Here is a 25,962-nt window from a genome sequence, read left to right on the forward strand (position 1 = left end):
AAAAAAGGAAAAATGACGTCGGCTGCAGCTGCTTCTTTTCAAATTCAATCACGAACGTCGGGCTTTTCTACACGTGCATACGTACAGGCACGGAGGAACAATGAACGCGTGGATGATTATCGTTTGCATTTTGAATAATAACATTTTATTCATACCGCAGTTAAATGATCGACTTTGCGCGAAAACAATGTTGGCGATTGCGTACATGCGGGGAGGTCGTTGTGACGTAGGTACATGTAGGTGGTCGTATTGTGCGTATCGGACGACGAAGGACGTACCACGGTGCCTGTAATACGCGCTAATATGCTCTTCTGCATCGCATACGCAAAAACGAACAAATGCACCAGAAGATAATAACCCGTGGTGATATTTACGTATAATAATGCGCATGACTGACAATGAAACACACCGTTCGTGTCCGGATGTTGAAAATCGAGTGTGTGCGTAGGATGATCTACCTACCGTACGTATCGCGCACACCACGAGGTTGCCGATAAGTGGAAAATCACAGTGTGGCCGGTCCCAGCATCGCCACGCGGGAAATCAATCTGTCAAGTGTTTACCAAGAGACGAGTTGCTCGGCGTATCGTTCGCCAATTGTCGATTCCTGGATGATGCCTCGGTACTATCGCGGTTGATCCAGCTCCGACGGATTCCTGAGAACAGACGACGGATTATTGCAGACGAATGAATAATGACGTAGGTGCACGGAATCCGGAGTCTGAAGGTTGCCCCGGTCGAGGGCGAGAATTTAACTGCCGTCGCGTTTGGTGTTTCTGACCTGTAAATCAATTTCGATCTGTTTATCCCGTGTTTAAACGTTCGCCAGTTAGTTTTCCACAAGGACATTATAATGCGCGTTCGTAAATCAGACGATGCTTGAGCACAATTAAGGTGTATGATGTATACATGTGTGTGTGTGTGTGTGTGTGTGGGGTGTGGGTGTGTGAGGTAGGCGTTTGTCCACTCGACGAAAATTGGCCAACCCCGAACCGGCCTGCATTATACCGCGATGTTGCAAAATATGTTCATGGGTGCAGTAAACGCGCATTTCCTACGTCGTAGTTGAGAGTCTGGGTGCACCGTAAATCAGTCGGAAGAAGAGGCTGTTGTAGTATCCGACTGCGAATCCATCATCGAATTGAAGCCTGAACCCGGAACCGACTACCGGAACAATCGCTCAACGACCGAGGAGATTACCTTCTGGCGGACCCGAAATACAAAAAGATGAAGAAGAGGGTGAAGGCGTGTTATCCCGATTTGCAGGCCTCGACGTCGGTCTTGAGGCCATGGCTTCCTCCGATTTTCGAACAATGGCCCAAGGCCAGAGGATGGACTTGGAACCAATTAGCAAATTTTGGGAGTCATCCAGCTCTACGGATTTAACGATATTTCGACGCTACTAAGTAGCGGTGTAAATATGATTCAAAGACCAGCCAAGCATCCGAGTGTTTGATTGTCGAAACGCGGTGAGGTACGGAGTAATAAAGATCGCCTTGTTGGACTGTGGAGATTCATTAATAACCGAGTTGGAGAACAATTTTCGCAACACGACTCGGTACTCGAATGTTGCCTCCGATCAACTTCAACCTCGGCCTGCCGAGCAGCGAATGACGATGAAACCCGATCAGTGATTTCCTGGATACCTGAATAACCACGGTCGTAACTTTCCCCGGAATAATTGTTAAATTTTGCAAGGAACTTCGACTGCCAAAAGCCATTGCATAACTCCGGTTATATTCCTCCTTGGAAGGTGTTTACGAGCCTAGATACGAGGTTACGATGTGCACGCGATGACGGGTCGACGGAAGGTCATCGTCGTTGCACAATCGGGTTTATATCCGTCGGTGATTGTTAGGCGCGAACCGTTGGGCCCCAGGACATTCGATCGGCTGACAGGTGTCGGTCGATCAGTCCTTGAGGTGGGATTCCACTGCGGCAAGCCTTTCCCGTTGCCCCTAAGGTCCGGATGTCGAATCGTAGTGGATTATTTTGACCATGCGGACACGCTTCGGCACATGGACGACGTACATACATGCCTATACTATGACAGACGTCGAATAGTCGATGCTCGTTGAGCCGTTCGACTTCCTAGATAGCGAAACGATTTTGTGGGGAAGGTACCGCGTCTAGCCTTATATTTCAAGGACTGTTTCTCTCGAGTTCGATTTTATGGTTGGTATTATTTATAGGAACGTCCACCAGCGCCGTCTTGCTACACCCTGACCCTCGAATTTCTACGACCGTTGTGCAGCGATTTGCAATCGATTGAAATAGCTCCAGTCGACTTGGAGATTTTCAACCTCGACGAGATTGCCGAACGGTTTCGGTGAGGAACAGGGGACGACGGTTTCTGCTCTCTTTCTGACAAACCCAAGAGTACGCCGTTAACCTTGTTAACCCAGTGAATCGCGTCCGGATTCTGAACAGGAAACCGTTATTATACCCACAATCAGCTGAACAAGACCAAATTATGGTTTGTATGAGTTACTGGCTCGTATACGAAGAATCGTTTGATAGATACAGATTTAAGTATACTCGGAATTTCTCTGGCTTGCGAGCGAGCGTCACGTAGTGTTGGAATTAGACTATGGTTGAAATTAGACGGATGGCTGGAGGATCGGACACGAGTCTCTTCGTAGAAACGTATGGCGCGCGTGACTCTATCGTAATCACGAGAAGCGAAAAGGATAAACACCATACCCAACTATAGCTGTCTCGAGTATCGAATGTCGCAATGACTCGAGTGCAAATACCCAATTTGCCGAATCTCGCGGTGTTTTCGCGTTTACAGCGAACGCTACCGGACTCGTCAGGGACGTTCAGTCTCGTTTTTGTTCCTCCTTTTCTTTTTTGCCGACTTGTTTGTTTGTCGAAATAATTCATCAACGAATTTATTCCTCGTGGTTCTTTTGGCGAAGAAGAAGCAGAAGAAGAATAAGTAATAGAAAAATAAAAGAAAGAAACAGGCATGGGCACCGTAGCACCTGCGCACCATGGACTGTCGTTTCACTTCACATTTACGACTCAAAGGTTCGAAAGTGGGTGAGAACGGTTTAACGTATGTGCGGTAACCACTGAGACCTGTGGTGGAAGTAACGGGCAATCTATTATAACACACAGAACCTCGTTTATTAGGAAGAGTTATTTTTGACCCGAGGTTACGATGACCTTTCCCAAGTTCCGCAATTTGTCTATACATCTATGATACATGCATAATACACACATCTGCACGGCGACCAGGTACGAATGCTTTTGCACTCTACATTCAACGACGTATCCAACCCACGTGTTTGTTGTACCTACGCAGATGCATTCGCCGGACTTATTGCGGGAATAAAAGGCTTGCACGAAGGCGATATGGATCTTTGGATTAATTTATCCTCGCCGTCGCAGTAAAGTGCACCGCTGCACGTTAAGGCCCGTCAAACGGACGATAAATTACCGAGAGAATAGATTGCGTCAAGTACCCACGTATACGGTGGCAATTCAATACGTAGGTAGCGACGACTTTGTCGTGTTTCTTTTCCTTACAATCTTGCGACATTCAAGCGGTTATTTCCGCTTTCCGTTTAAAATCCTCTATCCTACATTCGAAATGTTTTGCTGCTGGATTTTGGCACCCGGATGTCACCTTGAGACCGGCAACAATATGCTAAACACATGTTTGGGCAATTATTGTAGCATGACACACGCCGTAATCACTTGGCAGCATATAAAAACAATTAAAGTCTAGGTGTATGTATGTGTAAGGTGCGAACGGAAAATAAAATTATCCATTAATTTCTTTCCATTTTACGTAAACGCCAAAATTCCGGGGCAATTTCTGCGGTGGTACCGTAACGCCGAGGAACCACCACCACCACCACCACCACCACCACCACCACCACCACCACCAACACAACACTACCAGGAGGTGGAGGCCCGGAGTGAATGCGAGCTTGGCATTCCTCCGTATTATGCTCGAGGGCAAAGATTTACTCCGATGTTTACAAAAGCGTTCATGTACCTAAAACGGATTACGGTAGTGTGTAGAGGAGACAAATCGGTGTAAGGCAAAAGCGACTAACGAGCATATTATACTTGTAACGTTGTCACCAAGGACGAGTTGCAGAGGAGCCAACCAACCGCCTTTCGAATCGAAGACCTTGGCAATGCCTGGCTTTTCGACATCGCTGTTCCGAATGGTTTTCACCTCGATCACGCACGCTTTGCAGGCCAGCTGCGATTTCGCCGTCTCCTTCCGCCATGCGGTCGATAGCTGTATAACAACCTGGTTCAAGGATGCGGCCGTGGAAGCGGTGCAAAAACGCTATCAGGAAGTGGCGAAAAGTGTCAACGGATGGTGGTTTTCACGAGACATACCGCACAGCTAACGCTGACGTATATATATATCCTGTAACTAATCGTCCTTCGCTTTTGAGCACGATGTCCTGCATGCATGAAGCGTAACCCGCGAACGCGGAAAACGTTGCTTGCTAACGAAGCTCAATGCTCTACGTCTCGAGTTTCCTCCACTCGGTAGTGTTTGCGTTTCTAACTTTCCCCCGGATTGCTCACCATGAGTTGGCGTGTTGCCACTCTTCTGGGACGGAGATTTTTCGAAATCGAGAGTGCGGATCCAAAGGTCACAAATTTGCTTCGACACTCGTTCACTGCTCTTATGTATACACATACGTGTACGTGTACGTACACGACGTTCCTCTTTTCGATTCGGGGTAGTAATACATTCGATGGTTTCTCAACTGCCTCGAAGTCGACGAGTTTCGATTGACCATGAAAAAGGAAATTTCGTTTCATTTCGAAAGAAAATAATACGTACCCATAATACGATACGATGTTGTGGCCTTCAAAGTTTTCCTATCCATGATCATCGAAACTCATATCACGAAAATTCCACAATCGTGGTTTTCGATTATTTCACTCGGGAATTTTTGCGTAAATGAGACAATTCACGTCAAATCATTATTGATCAATCTTCTTTCTCCGCAAAAAAATGCAGACTTCACGGCTAGAGAACATTAGATTTATATAATATACGGTTTACCGTTAAAATGATAACTTACGATCCAGAAATCAATGCAATTTATAAATCTACAGAGCGACCACTAAATCTCCGGTACGAAATTCCCTGACTTTTCCAGGTTTTACAGACAGAAATTTTACAATTTTCCCTGACCAATTCGGATAAATTGGTTATAGGAAATTGATAAATATACACGTATTTTCCATACTGTTATTATTTTTTTTTTATGAAAGTACGAACCGTCACCAGGGGTGAGACTGTCCCATTTAGTCGATGCGCACAATCGTTTGTAAAGTAATATTTAGGAATATTCAAAGTTTGAAGAGAACGTTCCGCCGATGATAAATAAATTTTTATTCGAACTGATTTATTTAAAGCTTAATAAAATTGTTTAAAATAAAAAATAATACGGGAAAAACTTTTTTTCTCGGTATATATTTTATTGCGAGAGTGATAACGTTCCAAAAAATCTGTAAATGCGAGATTTTAGTGGGCATTGGTGCTACTATCTGAAAAAAAATGTACATCATAATACCAGCCAATCTAGACGAATTTCACACTCTCGAAATCCGACTTTTTTTTTCTTATTTAGAGAAAACGCAATTCGTCTGGATTGGCTTGTATTATGATGTGAATTTTTTTTTATTTTGAGCCATCTAAACCTCGCAGTTGGAAATTTTTTGAAACATTATTACTTTGACAATAAAATATATACCGAGAATAAAAGTTTGTCCCATTTCATTTTCATAAGAAACTCCGATCGCAAAGCTGTCTATCCTTACAGTTCAGGTGAAAATCGGAAATAATTAGGTAATCAATTTTGAATTATTCGAAGTTGATTTCGTGGGTGGGATGAAAAAAATTCATCATCACCCTAAACAAAGACCACCTTCAAGTGCATACGCAACGTGACATACAGCGCAAAATTTGTAAAAAGTGGCGTCTCCTAATCGATTCATCGCCTTGCTTTCTAGCGAGGTCAATAAATTTTCACTTTCGTTGAGACGTTTGACGAAAAATTTGGGTCAGGAGGGCAGCAGGTCGTGTTTGCTGTCCCATTTCAACGAAATGTACAAGGTTCGAAATCATTTGCCTTTTCACTTTGTGCAATATATATATTAAAATCCTGCTGCCCCCGTTGTACGATTTTATTACAAATTTGCACAGCTTGATAAGATACTGCCAGAGATAAGTGAACGTAGTCTAGTGGAAAAAGGGTATTGTGGTGTGTGAAAAAAAAAAAAGAAAAAAAAAATCTGTACACATAATCGACGAGAACGCAACGATCGTTTCTCACGTCGTGGATATACTCGTATAATTCGACGTCGACGTCGTCGACAACCTCGCAAGACTCTCGACCGGGACGGCTTTCGCTTTCTCTCGCGTTCGCGTGACTTTCACTGTGCACAACAGTGTGTCTCTCCTGCAGTATAAACGTGGCGGTAGAATGCAGCAGTAATCGTCAGGCTTATAAACGGGCGTTGGACCAACTGGGTTTCTGGGTCGAGACGAGAGTCGCGCTTTGCGCAGAAGCGTTAAACCGATCGGCGAACTCTCTCCGCGAATAGTACCGCGACCCGGCGAACCCGATGAGGCCCCCCCCCCCCCCCCCCCTCCGTAAATCGGGAGCGGAACGGGCAGAGAGGGGCCCGACTAACGATCGAAGAAATTTCGAGGAACGAGAAAAGCGGTTTTACCAGGATCCCTGATCCCTGCATCAGGCACACGGTCCGGGGAGTTAAACGGCGATCCTAGGTTTGCACAATCGGTATTTGAATCATCGAAATCACGGCCAATAATCGTAAATTCATAAATGAGCCACGGCACTCCGAGGGCAAGGGCACGCGAGGGCCACGCACGCGTAAAGAGACTGAAAAAAAGGACCGGGCCCTGATCCTCAGTGTCGTAAACGGCCAAACGAGACGTGATAAACTTCCTAATTGCCTACGTATTATGATTACAGTTTGTCACGTGCAGCGTACAATGTAATAACATCGCTGATTCGGAGTCCTAAGGTCGGAAACCTTAAATACCTGCATTGAAACTTTACGACAATGAGAAAAATAGGAATTGTAGGTGCGACAGGTTTCCAGACGGGCATGGCAATTCGATTCTTCGGGACGGAAAAATTTTCAGATCATTAGACAACAACGTGGGATGAAAATCAGAGATGTTTGTCAGTGTCGTATCTTTGGATAAAATTCGTTTCAGCTTTTTATCGTGCATTGAATAATAGAAAACGAACTAGACTCCTGTTTTCGGAAAGCTTTGTAGTTTTCTACTTCGTCTTATTCGCATCGCGCTATACGTCAATATCGCTGATTTTCATCGTCAGTCTTAACGATCGAAGACTTTGCCAAAATCCATCCAATTCAATTATAAAGTAACGTTTTTTTCCCACGTCGCGATGATTTTACACACTGACAATGAGAAAAATTTAGTATCGTCGTCGAAATATTAACTTTTGAATATCATTGAAATTAAAAAGGAACTATCGACTAACGTCATCTTACAGATATATCGATACTAAATTTTCTGGAAATCGGAAACATTAAATATGTGTTCTTTGCTTAGCTAAATTTGTTCGGTGTATCGTATAAACATGAACCCGATACCATCGGAACAAACAAATTCCAAGTTTAAATAACCATAAAATTCAGTGTTTACAACAATTGAATATACTAAATATTTACTTGCGCCACATTATTTGCGCCACTCATTACAATTTCAACATTGCTTAAACATATTTCGTGGGCACAGAAATTTTCTATCAACCATGTAAAGAATGATAAATTTTCCCCCTACTCGGATTCGATCAATTATTAAGCCAACCGACCGCAGACAAATTTTCCGCGATCATGGGCGGAAAGAGACACAAAGACACCGACACGACTAACGAGAAAGAAGGAAGAAATATGGGACCGGGATGTTGTACGGAGCGGCGGAGGAGGAGGAGGAGGAAGGGACCCTTCCTCCATTCGTCCGTTTGTCCGTCCTAAAGCGGCCCTAAACGGTGTCAGGGTCGAAACCGTCGGGCTTCTAGTAGGGCGGCAAAGTAGGCCACGGCCTCAAAACTCAAACACAGTGGGTTCGTCGCGTGTTCCACAAATTATCGTCGTCTATACGTACACCAAACCCGAGGCACGGTAACAACAACGTTTGCGAAGATCCGAAAAGCCGATCCTCCCGCAGCAGCCTTGTTCCTGATCGGGATCCTCGAGATAATATCGGCCCCCAAAAAGATCGTAGGGAACATGATTCGCGCTCGTATGAATAATAATGGACACGTCTAATTTCCGGAAGACATCACCTTTACATTAGATATATACTATAACCATAAAATCACGTTAAAGAGACGTCCGAAATGGAGAAATTCGCGAGTGGAAATAGAGAAAAAAAAAAAAAAAAAAATGACCAACAACCTCTTGGCTTGAACGGAACGTTTCACCGTTTTCGCAGGAGGGGGGAGGGTCATCAATCCGTATAGAATATTTTCGACACAATGGGTCTTCTGCCACGGAGATACGAATGCTTGGTTATTCTATATAATATGTAGGTAAATAGGCCGCGTCGAGCATGGCATACGTATATGGATACGCCAAAACGCCCACGCTTGACGGTCCGCTCTCTCTTTCTCAGATTGCATCTCCGAGATAATAGAAGTGCCCGCTTCTTTTTAACCCCCCCACCCCCCACCCCAACCGCCTCTGCCGTTGAACTTCATTGTGTGCACGGTGTTGTGACCCTCATTTCTGATCTCACAATTTTCATTTCTTTCCTCGATAAATAATCGTTTCTCAAATTTTTTTTTCATTCAGAGTTTCATATTATAATCCAGATACCCGCTGACCGTACGAATGATTGATCGGGTGAAAGTTCCTGATCTTTTCGTATTATTTTATCGCTTTTTCGGCTCAACGGCGATTGATTATTACACAAATAGAAAAAAAAAAAGAAAAAAACACAGATTGCGAAGAAAAGTGTTTGAAAAGTTAAAGAATAATCGTGTGTATAATAAAATTGACCGAAAGAAGAAAGTGAAGAAAGAAAGATGGATAGAAAAATCTTTCTATTACTGTTCTAAAAAGTTGCGAGAACTTCCTAGTCGGTTAATCCGAATCGCGTGCAAGCCTGTCGTTGTTAATATTATTATTATTGTTGTTGTTGTTGTTGTTAATAATAATAATATTATTATTATTATGAAACAACGTGACGGGAGAAAGTGTTTTTTGCCGTGTGAAAAGCGGGGAACCGGACAAAGTAATTCGCATCGCGAATTGGCGTTCAAGATTGGGGTAAAAGGTGTATTTAAAGTATAATATGTAGAATAATGTGTCGTAGTAAAAGTAATTCGAAAGTACACATGCAGCCGGCAATGGTATATCGGCTAACCGATTTACTCTTGACGAAAGTTTGTACATACATTCTCTCGCTCCGCGGGTTACCAGCCCGTCTGCAGTTGTGCGATATCTGCTATTCAGTGTCCGGGGCGAGATTAGATGCTTTCACTTTCTCCGTGAGATCCTCGCGGCTGACCTGGATCCCCCGATTCTCGAGTATAATTCAAACCGTCGGCGAAAAAAACGAAATGGTATCGTAGGTATATAACGTACCGACAACGAAAGGAGAAGGTGAAAAGAGAAAAAGTTGGCATGAAAAATTTCGCAAAAGAAAGCCAGAAGGTGTGCGGTTTCATTGTTCTGTTCGAATATTTTCTACCGTTTGCAGCGAAATCGAGTCGAATTGATACGTATAAGAGATGGACAATCGCGAATTATCACACCGTCACATATGCTCGTAACTTGATAATCGCTTAACCGTGGGAATAACAATTATTATTCAAGTTTCATTCATTCATTCATTATACCAACGTGCCGAAGAACTCTGCATTTTTTTGCTTACGTATACGAGGGACAATTATACACACACACACATACAGACGAGTGAAATTATTCCCAAGAATATAATTCCTTACACACATGTATGTATGTATATATATATATACCTTATGTATAACGAGTGGCTATCTAATCGGGTCACATTCCCCATTCAATTGTTTCAATTTCCGTTTAACGACGCGGCCTTCGTGAAACGCCTTCGCTGCACCGTATGACCTAAATAATTCCGTACTTAATTTTCCTCGGCAAGATAAAAAATTATCGCTCCTTAACCCGCACGTTCTATTTGCAACAAAGAGAGAGAGAGAGAGAGAGAGAGAGAGAGAGAGAGAGAGAGAGAGAGAGAGAGAGAGAGAGAGAGAGAGAGAGAGAGAGAGAGAGAGAGAGAGAGAGAGAGAGAGAGAGAGAGAGAGAGAGAGAGAGAGAAAAGACAAATTACAAGTTTTCCATGCCGTCACTTGGCAGGTATCAATAATAAAGTTCTTTTCGAAGAATTCAATTATCTTTCAGGGTTTGACAGGAATGTAAAAGTAATACGGACAAGCGTAAATAACGACTTTCCATCTTTTTCAGCTGCACGGAAAGGAGGAAAGAAAAAGAAATATATATAAATAAACATTTGCACGACAAAGTGATTGCGGAACGTCCGGTTTTTTCAACACACCTGCCGACTGTCCCCTTGAAAACGTTTCCGAGGGAGCCGAGAGCCCGTGAAATCATTGGTTCTAAACGAGTCCCAGATCCCCTTGGACGATTCGACCGTGACCCCATAAATATACTACATCCCGACTAAACGGCGGTGAAAAATCATGATAGCTATAATATAACGATAACGGTTAGCTGCAGAGTTAAACCCAATCCATGGTTTCTTAGATTTGAGAACGGTTAATACGAAAAATGCAGAATAATCCAGGGATGAAAATGTTTTGATCTAAACTCTACTCGCCGGCAAGGCTGGAAAATACTTTGGAGAATTTCAAGTGTTTAATGTCGTAAATTGCACTCTATATCGATGAAGAAAAAGAAAAAGATGAAGAAGAAGGAAAAAAAAATAAAAATAATAACGTTGACGTTAAGACCGTCGATAATCAACGATGAATTATGACCTGAGAAGCTCGTCTTTGACCCCGTTCCAAAAATAGGTTAGAGTTACACGGTGAGTACGAAAGAGCTATGGAGGGTCTTAGGCTTGTTCGTTTTAAAGAGCCTGCACGTACAACGATTAATGCACATGTGCGTAAGACGGCGACGACGGCATGCCAGCCGCGGTCTGTAAAGCTGTACAACCGCAAACGTGGGCCTTGAACAGACCGTTAAGTGGTTGTGAACGCGGGGTAATTATTACCGCGTAACGTGTAATGTGGGTTAACGGCTTACTCGGTATCGGTTGAAAGAAAAGGTAAAAGTAAGTGAAGTAAAAAAGGAGAAGACAAGGAAGAAGAAGAAGAAGAAGAAGAAAAAGTAGAAATATCCGATCCATCGACGAGTGTATATCACAGGCGATGCCGTTGTTGGAAGCAGGCGTTGCAGAGTTCGAACCAAACGGCCGCAATGGCGGGAAGCGGTGAACCGTGAATTCTCTTCATTGTCTCTGCTGCACCGCGCGATAATGATGAAATAAAAAAAAAAAATCCTATTACCTTTTCGCTCCATCGAGCCAGGTTACACCTACAATGTCACAGTCGCCGTAGTAGTGTTCAACCTCGTACCGTTCGTTGCGAATCGGAACACGCACGTTGGACAGTGGGCAGAAATAACGTTGACAAAGCAGCACCAACGGCAGCGCCTTCTTTGACACATTTCGAATAGTTGTTTCCAACCATCGAAACACTGCGATTAGAAAGAATAAACGGATATACGAAAATAAATGTAGGTATAAGGTACCCAACGTCTCGATTGACGATCAGGCTCGATGCGAAAGAGTTCCAACGGATCGGTCCAAGCCTTGGACACGATATTTGAATCTTCGGAAAGTCACCGTCGACACCCGCGGCATTGGCGGTAAATAAATATTGATTGAAAGTTCAGGCGGTTGGAGAAAAAAATCGGCAATGTAAAAAAATAGCGAAAGGTTATCGTCGTTGTCGTCGCATATCATATGCCGAAGCACCGATTCGATTGGCACGCTCCTGCAAAGTTTGCGGAAGAAGAATGTGGCGTCCTTGACTTTTCGGTATCGGCATCAAAATACGGGAAATAAGATCTCTCTCTTCCGACCTTGACTCCGTGGTCCACGTGGAGTCCTGGCGGAAAACAACGAATGCTCGTAGAATAAGGATAGGATAAGAGGAGAGGGAGGCGGATGACGCGTTAGAAGTACCGCTAAAACAGCCGCACGCATTCAGCGTCCTTTTTCCGTGGTCCTTGAGGTCCTGCCTACGATCGGCGCCTTGAACAACCGTTCACCGCGCCTTACTCGCATGACCGAGGTGTGCGAATCGATACGTGTTCGATTATTCATCGCGCCGAAGGATCTGTATCCTGGAATTGCGTCATTCTCTGTGATCGATGTTATTTCCTTATCCATGTACTCTGTAATAGGTACACACAGGATAGACCGTTGAGAAAAATACGACGTGTCTGACTTGTTTCAAGGACTATACAATTTGGCGTCATTCTGACGTTACCTGACGGACGCGACATTGTAAATTCGACCATAAAAATTGTTCCACGATACTTAACACTGGTGCGTTTTCCAGACCACCATATTTCACAAAGTAACCTCACCAGCGTTCCAAATACCGCCTCACCGAAAGCCAGTTTCGGTGACAGAAATCTGGACTAACTCATCCGGCGGAATGACAGGTCTTATCTGGTCCCCGCATGTGCGGTGCATACGATATAATGGAAATCACGATGTTGGATTAGCAAATCCATATGTTGAGCGAGGACGCGAACGTGGGAAATTTATCCGCGAGGGCACGATGTTCGACGTTCGTGTAAAATGCTTGTCGCTTCGTACTATGTACATGTAGGACGTACCCTATCACATCGTACGTGTAGCTTATACGTCAGGCTTTGAGTACCCAAGAAGCCCCGCGTTTGCCGAGGAAATTCAAGACTCGTGCACGATGATGATGACGACGACGATGATAGGAGGAGCTCGTGTTCTTGGAAATTGATTTCGGAGTGAAAAGAGCCACGTTGGAGGGAAAACTCCTCGTCCTTATTCGGCGTCGTCGTCGTCTTCTTCTTCTTCTTCTTCCTCCTTTCTCCGTCTTTCACAATTTCATTCTCGAATCGTACCGCAACGTCCTGGCTTCCCATGGTCACCGCTGGACGTTTCAGGACGCAAAGATCACGTATCAGACGGTCGTACGAAGGTCTGCGAAAACCGCAACTTCCGGTATACTCCGGGATCCCCTGCGATCGCGTTTTGTACAACCGGCGTCAAATTCAGCTCACTTTTCCTGCTCCCACTTACATCACCGCGGGTATATTCTGCGTTCTTGTTACGCCACGCATACTTACAGCTATTATAATAATGTATTCCGAGTCACGCGGAATGTACTTGACGCGTCTATTTTTATACGCCTGTAAGAATTCGCTGGAATAATTTCCGCGGCTTTGACACGCGGTGAAAACTATCTTTAACCGGAACTACACGCTCCCTCGTATATTACAAATTTATCAATAATATCATTCTCTAAATTGAATATTACACTACGCGTTATTCCTGGTATAATGTACTACGTGGAGTAACAGCACGACCGAGAGATCGGATCCAGACCGCATTTTATTATCGAGTGTTATATTTATAATTCTCTTCGTTCAAGGTACTCGCGGCTGTTTTGTGATTAGATACGCGCGAGAAATAGAAAAAATGGAAGTGCTGCGGTTTTTTTTACCTCACTCGGTGTGATTATTATTGTTATTATTATCTTTCGAAATAAATTTAATCGTTTCTCTCTCTTTCTCTCTCTATCATACTCTCCTTCTTTCTGTCTCTCTTTACTTCCTTCTATTATCGTTCACATGCTCGGGAATTATTAAGGCTGGTAGTTTTGTTTATTACATATACATTTACTCAAGAATACGCGGAAGCAGACAAAGAAGAAAATTCCTCCGCATTGAGTAGTAAGGAAAATGTACGAATTTGTTCACGTTGTAATTGACGTCTAATAATAATTTAAAAAAAATAAAAAAAATCATTTCTCTCTCTGACAAGGAGGAAGAAAAAATGTCTAATACAGTCAGCGACGATGTATAATAAATGACAAGGTCAACAAGCATTCTCCGTGATTATTTCAATTTATTCGTCATCCGACTACCACGATAATTATAACAATACGAATCAAATTTCAAAACCAAGTCAACCGCCTTGATAAAGTACCGTGGTTTTCGCATAAAATTCTAAATTGACGAACTAATGCAAGACTGAAAACAGTTGCGGTGACCTCATTTTACGACAAAGTATAAGCGATTCATTTTCCAAATTAATAAACGCTACGCGTAAGAAATTCGTCATCGCAATATTTGATGTATAAATATAATATAGAGTAAAATATTGTACAATTTTAATACACGCGATTGCGTTACGCGGTATTGGACCGTTACCGAGTTCAGAGTAAATGATAATTGTAATTCTCGCAACCGGCTCACGTAACTCTTTCGCAAATAAACTAATCGAACCAACTCATAGAGTGGTTGGTTTGATACCGAGGTGAGTGGGCAGAAGGCAGAATGGTGAATAATTATTTACATCGATGCAGGGTAAATAGCTGCTATGTTGCACGTACCTCTAAATAGGTCAATGATACTCTCTGCTCCGAATGCAATTTTTCCCCTCCGTTATTTTATCAATCGTAACTGTACAACACGCAATCAAACTTGCACACCGCTGTGCACGAGCTGACAATCAGACGTATCGATCTATCGATGGAGAAACAAAACGATCGCCACTTATCGTAACTAAATCACTAAACAGCAGAGAAAAATCAAAGTCATTCAAGTCCGTTCGTTTAATTCTTTAATAAGTTTTACAAATTCTTAACTGTCGTAGCGTTGCCTGAACTAAGTGGAAGAAAAAACCGTGCATGGTTTGCCAAAAATATACACGGAGTGGATAATTTATTGGAATTATATTCGAATTCATACATCTCCGACAGTGTTTCTGCTTTCAAAGGGATAACTATTTTTCCACACAGATATATTGTACGTAACAGAAAATTACACGTAACGTCAAAATGGTCACGTGTCGTTTTTCCCAAGGGTACAACATAAGTATAAAGATAAAAAGCTATAAATAAACCTAGCGCAAAGATTTCACAAAAATAGCCAAAGCGGACTCTAATCATTATGGATCCTAAGATAAAAAAATATTAAAAGCTTGAAAACCCGACCCCGAAAAACCACTTTTCAAAACGCATCGGAAAAGAATGAGAAAAAAAAATTTGTTGTATATTTCAGGCCTGGGTAGGTGGTATAAACGTCAAGAGATTCCGAACCAAGGCGAGACCATTTGTTGATAAACCCCCCCCAAACGATCATTAATAATTTGCGGAAAGATTCGCGATGGAGAGATACCGCTCATCCCGCATAGAGCCGTACAGAGGAGCGTGAGGTATCGTGGGCCAAGGTCACCCTGGCGCGTGTCAAGGTCACGAAGCTTCGCCTCGCCCCCGTTCGACCGACTCGACCTCTGAGTCCGCCACCGCGTCGCGAATATCCCCTAGACCTGATAACCATGGCAAGGGGGAGCAAGGGTGAGAGGACGGAGGGATGATGGTTTGAAAAAAAGCATTACGCCAATCTGAGAGTTCTGCGTATTACACGAGGCGACAACATCCCTCCACGTCGGCTCAGCCGCGGCCTGACTCCGTCTCTTTGAAACACGTAGCTAACGATTAATTCTCGAGGAGATTGAATGAAAGAGAAGGAGGGGAAAACATATACGACGAATAAGCCGTGGTTGAAGCCGAGGAATCTGGCTCCAGCTTCAAAGAAAACGGACGTCTGTTAAAGGTAACGTGAAATCCGGAATACGGCGAAAGTAATTCGGTAGCGAGAAGCGACGCGCGATCAGCGCCATCTCGCGACAATTTCGATCATCAATCGGTATTAACGTTCCGCGTCCAACTATTTCAACGCGATTGATGGAAAGTGGCTCGATATTTCACCGCGTTAACATACGATTGATAAGAAATTCTCTCTTCGCACCAAGCATATATTAATTGTTATCTGTCAAATGCGGAAAAATATCTGTAACTCGTTTGAAATATCAAGAACGTGTGAATGTTTTTGAAACTTTACAACTCAACGAACAAATTATTACCTCTCGTTCCGTAGGTGTCTATCTATGTGTATTCGTACATAGGTGGTACATATATATATGTATATACATATATTCCCGCGTACGTACGATAACTGGAATCACTCCCCGGGTGATTCTTCGGGCGTGTCAAGGACGAAACCTGGCGTCGTCGTCCCGCGGTTTGCCCAACGAGAAGATTCCCTCGGGGGTGTCTGTACGTAATATGGGCATTAATCCAGTCATCCCCGCTGTTTGCTGCGGCAAAAGTCGGAGGAGAGATGCGGGGGTGAGATTTGCTAGGTGCGCGGATGAAAGGTATAAGCAGCTGAGCGGGTACTTTCGCTAGTGGATGGCTAATCGCTAGGTATTAACAGATACGCGATTATCGCCTGCAAGTTTCTCGGCACCTTTTTTAACCACTCCCTGGTCTCAATTCGTTAGAAAAATAAATTCCAAAAGATAGATATAGATAGAAGGAAAGTGAGAAATGTTGAGTTCAAATTTTTAAAGGTTCAAGGTGAAATTGATTCACCCTTCGCTACGACGACGGTCTACGGATATTTACCCACGCATGTTGTTCGCAGTTTGGTAATTCAAATTTTACGTCAAACGTTCGGAAGATGCAGGTAAACTATTTATTTGGTTGATCTATTTATTTCGTTTTAATTTTTATTTTAAGAAACAAAATGCAAGTTTTTCGGTAAATGTAAACGGTACAACATACACGCTCACAGTGTCTGTATATTTAATGTTCAATTTTGAACAATTTTTTCCGCTATCAACGGTAGTTTTTAGTTTTTTTTATTTTCTTTCCCCCCCTCTTGTCAAACGTACCGACGTTAGATGTTGGACGCGCGTAAAAAAATTCTACAAGACGAGAATACCAATCCTGTGCAATATTTCTTCTCTTCTTATACACCGAGAGGAACGAATAAAGAATAGAAAGGGGAGGAGAAGGAAAAAAATAAAAAAAACCAACCCCCCATTTCTCGCGCAATAGGTGAGAAATTGTCTCGAAAACGAGTTGTAGGTTTTCTTTTCTTTTTCTGTTATTTTTTTTTTTTTTTTTTTCTCGTCTCTTTTTCCTCTTTCGCCCAGCCTTCTTGCCTTTGTCCTACGCCTCCTTCTGTCCATCTTCTCTCCTCCCGGTCCAATCCGTACCTCGGTTGAATCGGATCTCCCCTCCTGGCCTCGCATCCCTCCACTCCCGCCACGTATAAACACCACCACCACCACCACCGCCACCACCACCACTACACCGACGTCGGCGTCGCGGCTGCTGCCACCGCACGCGTCTTTTACGCACCCCATGACGGCACGGGGATAGCCTGGTTGCCTCTCGCCCTTGACTAGGGGTGACCGTGACCCGGCACTCTGCAACGAGGCGTCGCGGCGCGTGCCGTCGAGGTCATCCCCCGAGACACCCCCGCCATCCATCCCCCCCCCCCCGCCCCCATCATCCCCTCACCCCTCGCCGCTCCAGCTGTTCGATGCCCGGGGGCCGGGGTAAGGTGCGTATTTATTATGCGTATAATCGAGGGGTGGAAGAGAAAGAGTAGAGCGAGAGAGCGAAAAGAAATTCGCAGGTTGCAAAAATTATTATGTTTACGTCGAAATTTAGTATCGATTGTATGAGAACAACTAAGAATTAGGAGGTTTCGAAACAACAGTAGAGGACACATTTTGTCTCGAATTTTCCAAGCTTAATTGATATCGATTGAAATTCAAATTGCGACCATCGTTTCTTGTTTATTTTTTTTTATTCAATCTACCAAATTCAGTGCAAGGTTTGTTCTTTTTTTCCGATAAGATTTCATACCCGTCAAACATATCATTTTTAATTTGCATGCAACAAAGGTACGCGTACGAACTTATTTTATCTGTAGCGAAGATTGGTTTCTTTTTTTTCCTCTCTCTCCTTCTTACGCACAAGCTGCTACAATCGTGCGATATTATTATTTTTTTTTTTCAAATTTTACTTCCGTATAATTAGCGTAAGAAACGATTTATTATATACCATGCTGGGTGAAATTTGTGAAAACGCGATGATAACGAGACTACCGATTTTGACGAATATCTTGCACGTTGCACGTTCGATCGTAAATCGATGCGATAACTCAGCCGCGAAAAAAAAACCGTCGACAACAAACGAAGGAGAGAATCGGAGAGACGAGGTATAGAAAGGAAAGTTTTATCACCGCGCCATTATCACTTTCGTTCACTCGATTAGCGAATATCGAAAACTCGAAGGCGCGTCGTGTACTTCGGGTATAAAACCAACCCCCCTCCTCCCCCCTCCTCGCCCCTTCTCACCCTCCCTCTCCGACCCTCTCTCCCCTCTCCATCTACCTAGCGGTAACCGTTGACCTTAACCTTTCGCCACCTTATACGGTATACCTATAACGCGATTTCTCCGCCGAAAGCTCTCGCCCCTCCTTTCGGCCGAACGTTCGCCCTCTCTTCACCCCTTGGTGTTAGTTCGATTTTATTCGATTTGTAGAGAAGAGAAACGAGGAGACGACGGTTCAAGGTCAAAGGTCGTCGGAAGGTGAGAAGAAACACTCGGGTTATTATCAAATCAAGTTTAATTTTTCGCCAACGTATATTTGGGAATCGGTTCGAATAAGCTCCGAAAAATGAAAGAACGATAAAAAGATATTCACATCCCAGCTGTCCGGCCACTTTATTGAAAGGGTCGAAGAGTATTTTCTGTTGTGGGCAAGTAAACATCTTCGAGGACGTCGCGTGAAGACTCTCGCGAGAGTTTCAATTAACGATTCGCTCTATTAAGTACAGTTTTACGCGCATACGTATACATATATATATATACTTGTATTACAGCCATGCCGGTGTAAAGCGGAACAATTTAATGCGTGATGATGTTACGTGCGGTGGCAAAGAGAGCGAGGTGTGAGTCAGGGATCTCGTTAATTGTACCGTTTTATTTCAAGTAATTTATCGCGGAACGTGATGTGTGCAAAAATTCACAACTATCAAGTGTCTTGACTTAATTTTTCTTCTCTCGTTATAATTTTAATTCCATCGGCTGTTAGCGTCTAATTTTTGAAATTTCTGTTACTCTAAAACTGTGCCACTTGTAAATTCATCACGTCGCGTTGTTGTACGTATCCAACGCGCAGTATCAATAAATTATATCAATTGTTTGAAAATTCCGACTGAATCGATTGAAAGGGATTGAAATATTTTATTCTAAAAATGAAATATTTCACACGCGGCCGTACAAGAAACGATTAGATTTTCAAACACAAGACACAAGATAGATGACAATTGTTTATCATTCCCTCAAAATTCTTTTTCACCCTCTTTTCCCGATTTCACGATACGACGAATTAAGCTAAAAATTGTAAATTCGAGGAGATGAAACGGAACCGAGATAATTGAGAGGAAGCGCGTGACCGTGAAACGAAGGAACGCGAAACGGAAGTAAAAAATAAAGCTCTGCGAGAAAGAGGAAAAAAAAAAAATAATAAAAATTACCACGAACGTGTCGTCAGGTTATAAATATAAATAATCTGCACGGCAGAGGAATCGCGATGAGGATGAAATTTTTTCTTTTTCTTATTTGTTGGTTTTTTTTTTTTTTTGTCTGTTTTTTTCAGCTTCTCTTGACGATTGTTGGATGCTGCGGGTTAAAGCGACACGATGATGAGTCAGTGAAAGATTACTATTAGTCAGATAGTCACGTACAAGTTACACACACACACGCGCGTGTGTCGTGTTGCACGTATAGGCTATATTAAATACAACGCAGTGCGTAACGTTCGCGATATAAACCGAACAGTAACAACAAACCGCAGGACGTGTGTATATATATATATATATATATATAAAATATATGGTATATAAATACACGCGACACAACGAATAATAAAACGAGACCCCTGGTTAGCGAAAAATTTATCAGTTTAAGCTGTAATTTCCGGTAGCGCGCGATTCTTCGGCACAACCGGACGAAAATTCTTTCGCACTTTTTTCTTCTCCTTTTCAATACCAAATAAAATTAACGCACGATTCCGCTGCTTGCAATAAAAATACATTATTCGCGGTTGAAAAATTTGATCGTTGAAAAATCATCGATCGGTTGGGCGAAATTTTTTAATTAGATCGCATATGATAAATTCCGTGACGTTTAAACCGGTAATAAACGTATAATTTATTTTTTTATTTTTTATACAATTTCTCTATAATTTCGCCGTTTCGCTCGCGATTTTCGCAGATTCTTATCATCCGCACGACGTTAGCAATGGTCATAGGTGACCTTCGTCCGTAAGGGGAAGTGCAGATTGCTCACGTTCCCACCCACTACGTGTATTTATATACCTATACATATACGTACATATGGCATGACGCTAACGATGATACGTACACGTATAATGTTATATGTATACATTATATACAAGAGCGGAGTAGACCTTGTTCTAATTATTACAATTTTTTCTTTTTTTTTTCTTTTTTTTTTTATTGTTCTTTTTTGTGTCATCCTTTCTTTCTTTTCACGTGTGTGCGTGCGTGTTCTTTTTCTAACCCACTTAGATATAATATACACACAATTGCAAACAGCGTGCAACATGCGGCACTTCTGACACATTTTCGTACAATAATAATCTTATACTTACGTAGATGCTGCGTTTACGCCGTAACGACTATAACGTCCCTCTGTAACATTGACTTTTGTAAAAAGAAAAAAAAAAAAAAACTACTAATCAACTTTACATTTGATTTTGTGTAAATCGCAAATTATAGATTCTAGTACTTTTGTTACTTGTAATTATTGGTTATATGTGGCACGATTATGAATATTATCATAATAAATATAAAGTTATTTCAACAAATTAATACGAAATTGGTACGAAAAAGTTAATTTTGCTGATATGACATAACGATTACGATCGATAAGCATCGATGATTTGCAAAACATTTGACAAACATCGGGCTTGGGTATTATTGCTTACACCATTTAGGGGAAAGTGAATCTTTCGAAACTCATCATCCACAACTAAGTAAGATTTCAAAGTATGGCCGATAATGTAATCGATTATACCAGTAATGTTCTCCAATTTGTCCGTCACCGTGTACGTAAGAACTTTGTCAAAAAAAAAAATAAAAATAAAAAATGGTAATAAATGTGTCAAAAGCCACATAATTCTAATCAGATATTTTGTTACTTTCACCTCTCCTTCAGATACCCGAACCACACTTCCCGACACAATTCCTCGGGCCAATGTTCACACCGATCTTTTGTATCCAGAATTTAGTTGGACTCTGCGAGGTATATTTTCCAAACGCTGATATATTGCTATGCAGGGACGAGTGATAAAAAAAAAAAAAAAAAAGACACATCCGCGGAGGCGTGTAACAGACGGAGGGGGATGAGGCCGAAGAAGAAATACGTCGAGGGGGATAAAGGGTGGTGAAGAAAAAAAAAAAAAAGAAAAAATAAAAACAGTCGCCGCATCCATCTTACCGGAGTAATTCCTTTTCTCCTGTATTTTCGGCATTCGGTATCGTTTTTTTTTTTTTATTTTTTCCACCCTCCGACCCGCCGCAGTCACGTGGCCGTGAAAAATTTCGCCCCAACACGCGCGACCTTGTATATATATATATATACAATACGCAATACATAAATAATAATACAAGAATACATGCACAGACTATGTATATAAGGGTGAGTTTGATGTACGATATTTTGTCGCGGTGGGTAATCGGTGGATCGACGATATCGCGGATCCCCCCTGTAGTCGTTAAGGGGGGTGAATGTGAGTGAAAGAATCGACAAAAAAAAAAAAAAAAAAATCCAATACAATGAAATATAGTTATAAATAGAATGGAAAAGGGTCGCGAATTTTAATATTACATATATCACGTTAAATTTTTCCAACCCGGGATGGAAAAAAAAAAAAATATATAAATAAAACATACCGGGGTTACATCGTGTGTACGGACGATGATTGTGTAAAGTTACGGGATGATGACCCTGACACCCCGTTTTGTGACTGGCCTCCGTTTCGTCGGTGAGCATCGTATCGTTGACGGCACCCGAGGTCGTTTCCAGGGTGGAGTGAACAATTTTCAGCAATAAAATACGATAACGAGCCACGACGTAAAACCGATCCTACTACCGTTCGGATAAAATTTATTTAGAGCGAACGACGACGTTCGAAGGTGAAACGAACCGTACGAGAAAATGATAATTCAGAAGCGGAGGAGTAAGCAAAAAGAAAAGAAGGAAAAAAAATAATCAGACAACAGGGTAGGTTGATTTTTATAATCTACGCGGCAGAAACTGTGAGAAATGTTTTTTTCTCATTTTTTTAAATGCACCTGACAAAAAAAAAAAAAAAACCACGGAATGTAAAAAATATGTTCGAATTTCTGAATTTCTTGTTCTCTTATTTTTGAAGTTTGTACAATCTTTGAGTCATATATATTTGCAATTGTGCGAATAGATTTAGTAACATTTTTATTTTTTACGCATATGTACAATACATATATATGTCTTTCTGTCTTCGTGTTTTTCTTCTTTTAATGACTATTAGTTTTTTTTTTTTTTTTCTCTGATTCCGCTTCAGTTCGTGAGTATATAGGATACGGTATTATCAAATCGCGAGAGATAGGCGAACGAGCACGTAGCCTTGACACTTTATCTGCAGACTCGCAGCCTTGATAATTTCGATGTGAAATTTGCCACTCTGCTCTGTATTTCGCGATAGCGGTGTAAAATTAAGGTCAAGAGTAGGAGGGAATAATTGTTGGTTGATATCGAAAGAAAGGTCGTAAGAATAAGATGAAAATTATATTCGGACTAGTGGAGAACGAAAAAGTAGAGGTAAAAAGAAAAAAAACATGTGCGCGAAGAATATTGGCGAAAATTTTTGCAGGTTTGGAATTTTATTTACTTACTTATTTATTTTTTCTCATAGAAGCGCGGAAGCTAGGCTAACTAATTGTGAAACTGTACTTTTCTCGCATTCGAAAGCATGCATGCTATACACATGTATACATACATATTATAAAAACTATTTAAAAAACAATGAAATTTTTCTTTAATTTTTTTAAATTTATTCATTCATTACCTCTGATAACCGGGGAAATGAAAATGTTCTACAGTTTGTTAATGGGATTTACAATGTTTCTTTATCACGACGATTGTAAGAGAAAAAAAAACAAAAAATTTTTTTTAAACCGAACACCGTTAGCGTTTTTCTTGAATGGAATTCACGAAATCGAAGAGACGACGTTTGACGATTCTTGCTGAAAGTACAAACACGCACAACGTGTACCTCCGACATAATATCAAGCATTGGGAGTGTAATGCCTTATGGAAAATTGGGGCGCACCTGGCCCCTCCGGTGTTGGTACACCATGCGCAAGAGTCCAAGGATCTTTTTTTAACTTGAAGGGGGGAAAGGCAGAAGAAAAGAGAAATACGAAATCCCTCGGTAGGTATGGTAAGGTAAGGTAAGGTAATTCCTACGGAGATAACAACATGGACAAGGTGGTGGTGCAGACTGCAAGCTGCGCAGAATCGCCCGATTCACTGTTAAAATATGTCAAAATAGTTGAAGATTACGGATGAAAAAAGAAAGGAACGTAAACATCGTGGGATAAAAATTAGCACATTTTACTTATAAAGTGACTCTTCCGATTAATAAAACCCGAGTTTAATTGACACAGTTTGTTGAAAATTGGAGTATGATAAATACGTGGGCGCGGGTTTTTACGAACAATCATTCGACGATCCGACACTCTGTACACCTGATGTTCAAAGTGAGAAATAGTTGAATAATAGCCGAAATCCGCTAAACTTGGGTCAAGATCACCAATTTTTCGCGTTAAAACTTGTGATAAACGAAAACGAAGAGGAGAAGTAAAAAAGATTTTCAACGGTTCGCGTAAGTATCTGAACTTTGCAGATTTACATGTGGTAAAAAAGAGTAAAAAAAAAAAAAAAAAACACGACTAGCCAGCCCTCGAACTTTCCGTTCTCACACTACAGGTTCCATGCTTATGGAGGAAACAAAAAAAGAAGGATAATACTAAGAGATCTGGTGAAAAGTCAACGTTTCGTTTACGGGATAATCGCGATAATCTCCTTTTGTCTCTGAAAACCGAGGGAGACGAACGGGAAATTGAAAGAAGAAAGTAATTACAGGGCAAATTGAAGAGGAGAAGAACAAAGAAGGATCCTCGTAACCGAATTACATTGAAAATCGTCCTCTGTTGAGAATACGGCAAGCCGGGTATCTCGTGTCCCGCCGCATGGTAATAACAGCCACCACACCACGTGCCAGACGTGACCCAAATATAACACGAGGCAACGAGTCACGCGGAGGAAAGAAACCCGTGCCGCAATTTGAGGGTCGGGACTCCCGAGAGTCCGCGTTTGCCGTTGGGGTGTCTCGTGTTTTTTTTTATTTTTTTTTTTCACCCGGTACATTATCGAAGCACCTGGCCGACCCGGAGCCACGCGTCGTCGAACCTCGGGGTACGTTTTTTCCCGCGCATTGCACGCCAATTGCCTCTTCGTCGAGTCCGCTTTCCGTTTCGCAAATCACGGATGACAAATGTCGATGAATTTGTTAGAGGAAAATAGATATTAATCTCCGATATACGAATGGATGTGAAATTTTGTTATGTGCCGATTTCACGGGTTTGCTCAAAAATCATGACACGTTTTTGGTAGATATAATAATTATGTTTTCGAGTCTCCCGAATCCGAAAAAATCGTCTTCCATTTCCCTCCATTACGTACGATATCCTTGCGGTATACAAGGTATTTTGCATAAACGTTACTTGCTTCATTCGCTTCATCGTTTCTAACACAATTTAATTCGTGCAACATCGCAAATAGGTTGGAACGAAAAAAAAAAAAAAAAAAAAAAAAAAGAAACTTATACATGGTATACGATACCAGACGTTAAAAGGCCGGGAATTGTCAACGGTGTCAATTGCGCAACGGGTATGTGACTGTGGAGTCTCAATACCAGCTATAAGACAGGATGCGATTGAAACATTGATAAACAATTACAAGGCGATTGTAACGTGCGGAGGGTAAGCGGATCCCTGAAGAGTTTCTATAAATATTTATAACAAACTAGATACGTCGTTTGGAGCAATCCGAGTATACGCACGTTACACGGCGTACGTCGTACGGTGAAATCGGTTAACCACCTACACCTTATAATATGCGTGTGTACAACAAACAGGAAGTGCATCGATAATCATACGCTTCACCCTCGATCCGTCTGTCTAAATTTTGAACAAAGTGTCGCGACGCTGTTCAATTTGACCACATTTACAACAATAAACCACTAAAAATCATATTAAACGTCTTGAATCGTACAGATATTACGACCGAAGTCAAAGTGTAATTTATTATGTAATATGTAGAAAAAAAATTACGATAACGAATCACAAAAACGCGAATCATCCGACATACTAGATCAAAAAATCATGTAGTAAACTGTACATGACTTTGGATCAAGTATGTTTGACGATTCGTGAATTTTGTAATTTATCACGTCATGTTTTTAAATACATTTCTCTCGAATTTACAAGATAAATAATGTAATAAATTACATGTTAATTTTGATCGTAACACCTTGCGATTCGTCACTTGGTATAGAACAATTTTTGTAGTTCAAAATACGGAAATTGTACGTTAAATTGTAGCGTCAGATCAGACAAGAATTAATTACAGTCTGATCTGTGAAACAGATTCTTAATTCTCTTATTTCCTCCATCGCAGCTGCATGGTTGGGTTA

General features: G+C 41.8%; 2 long non-coding RNA genes across 4 annotated transcripts in view; one reads left to right on the top strand and one right to left on the bottom strand.

Annotated features, from left to right (window-relative positions):
* The window catches only part of LOC124294175, a 96,471-nt gene that overhangs the window by 10,888 nt on the left and 59,621 nt on the right, over window positions 1-25,962 (bottom strand). For 2 of the 3 annotated variants that reach the window (XR_006904090.1, XR_006904089.1), the window contains exon 3: window positions 463-656. This is a non-coding gene — a long non-coding RNA (uncharacterized LOC124294175). Of the gene's footprint in view, window positions 1-462; window positions 657-1,646; window positions 2,531-25,962 lie in introns of those variants that run through there. The other variant, XR_006904091.1, reaches the window with a different exon arrangement.
* LOC124294176 lies at window positions 603-21,505 on the top strand. Its single transcript, XR_006904092.1, has 2 exons — window positions 603-699; window positions 21,381-21,505. It is a non-coding gene; the product is annotated as an uncharacterized LOC124294176 (long non-coding RNA).

Source organism: Neodiprion lecontei, chromosome 4 (genome assembly GCF_021901455.1).
Source record: "Neodiprion lecontei isolate iyNeoLeco1 chromosome 4, iyNeoLeco1.1, whole genome shotgun sequence".
In the NCBI taxonomy this organism is placed as follows: domain Eukaryota; kingdom Metazoa; phylum Arthropoda; class Insecta; order Hymenoptera; family Diprionidae; genus Neodiprion; species Neodiprion lecontei.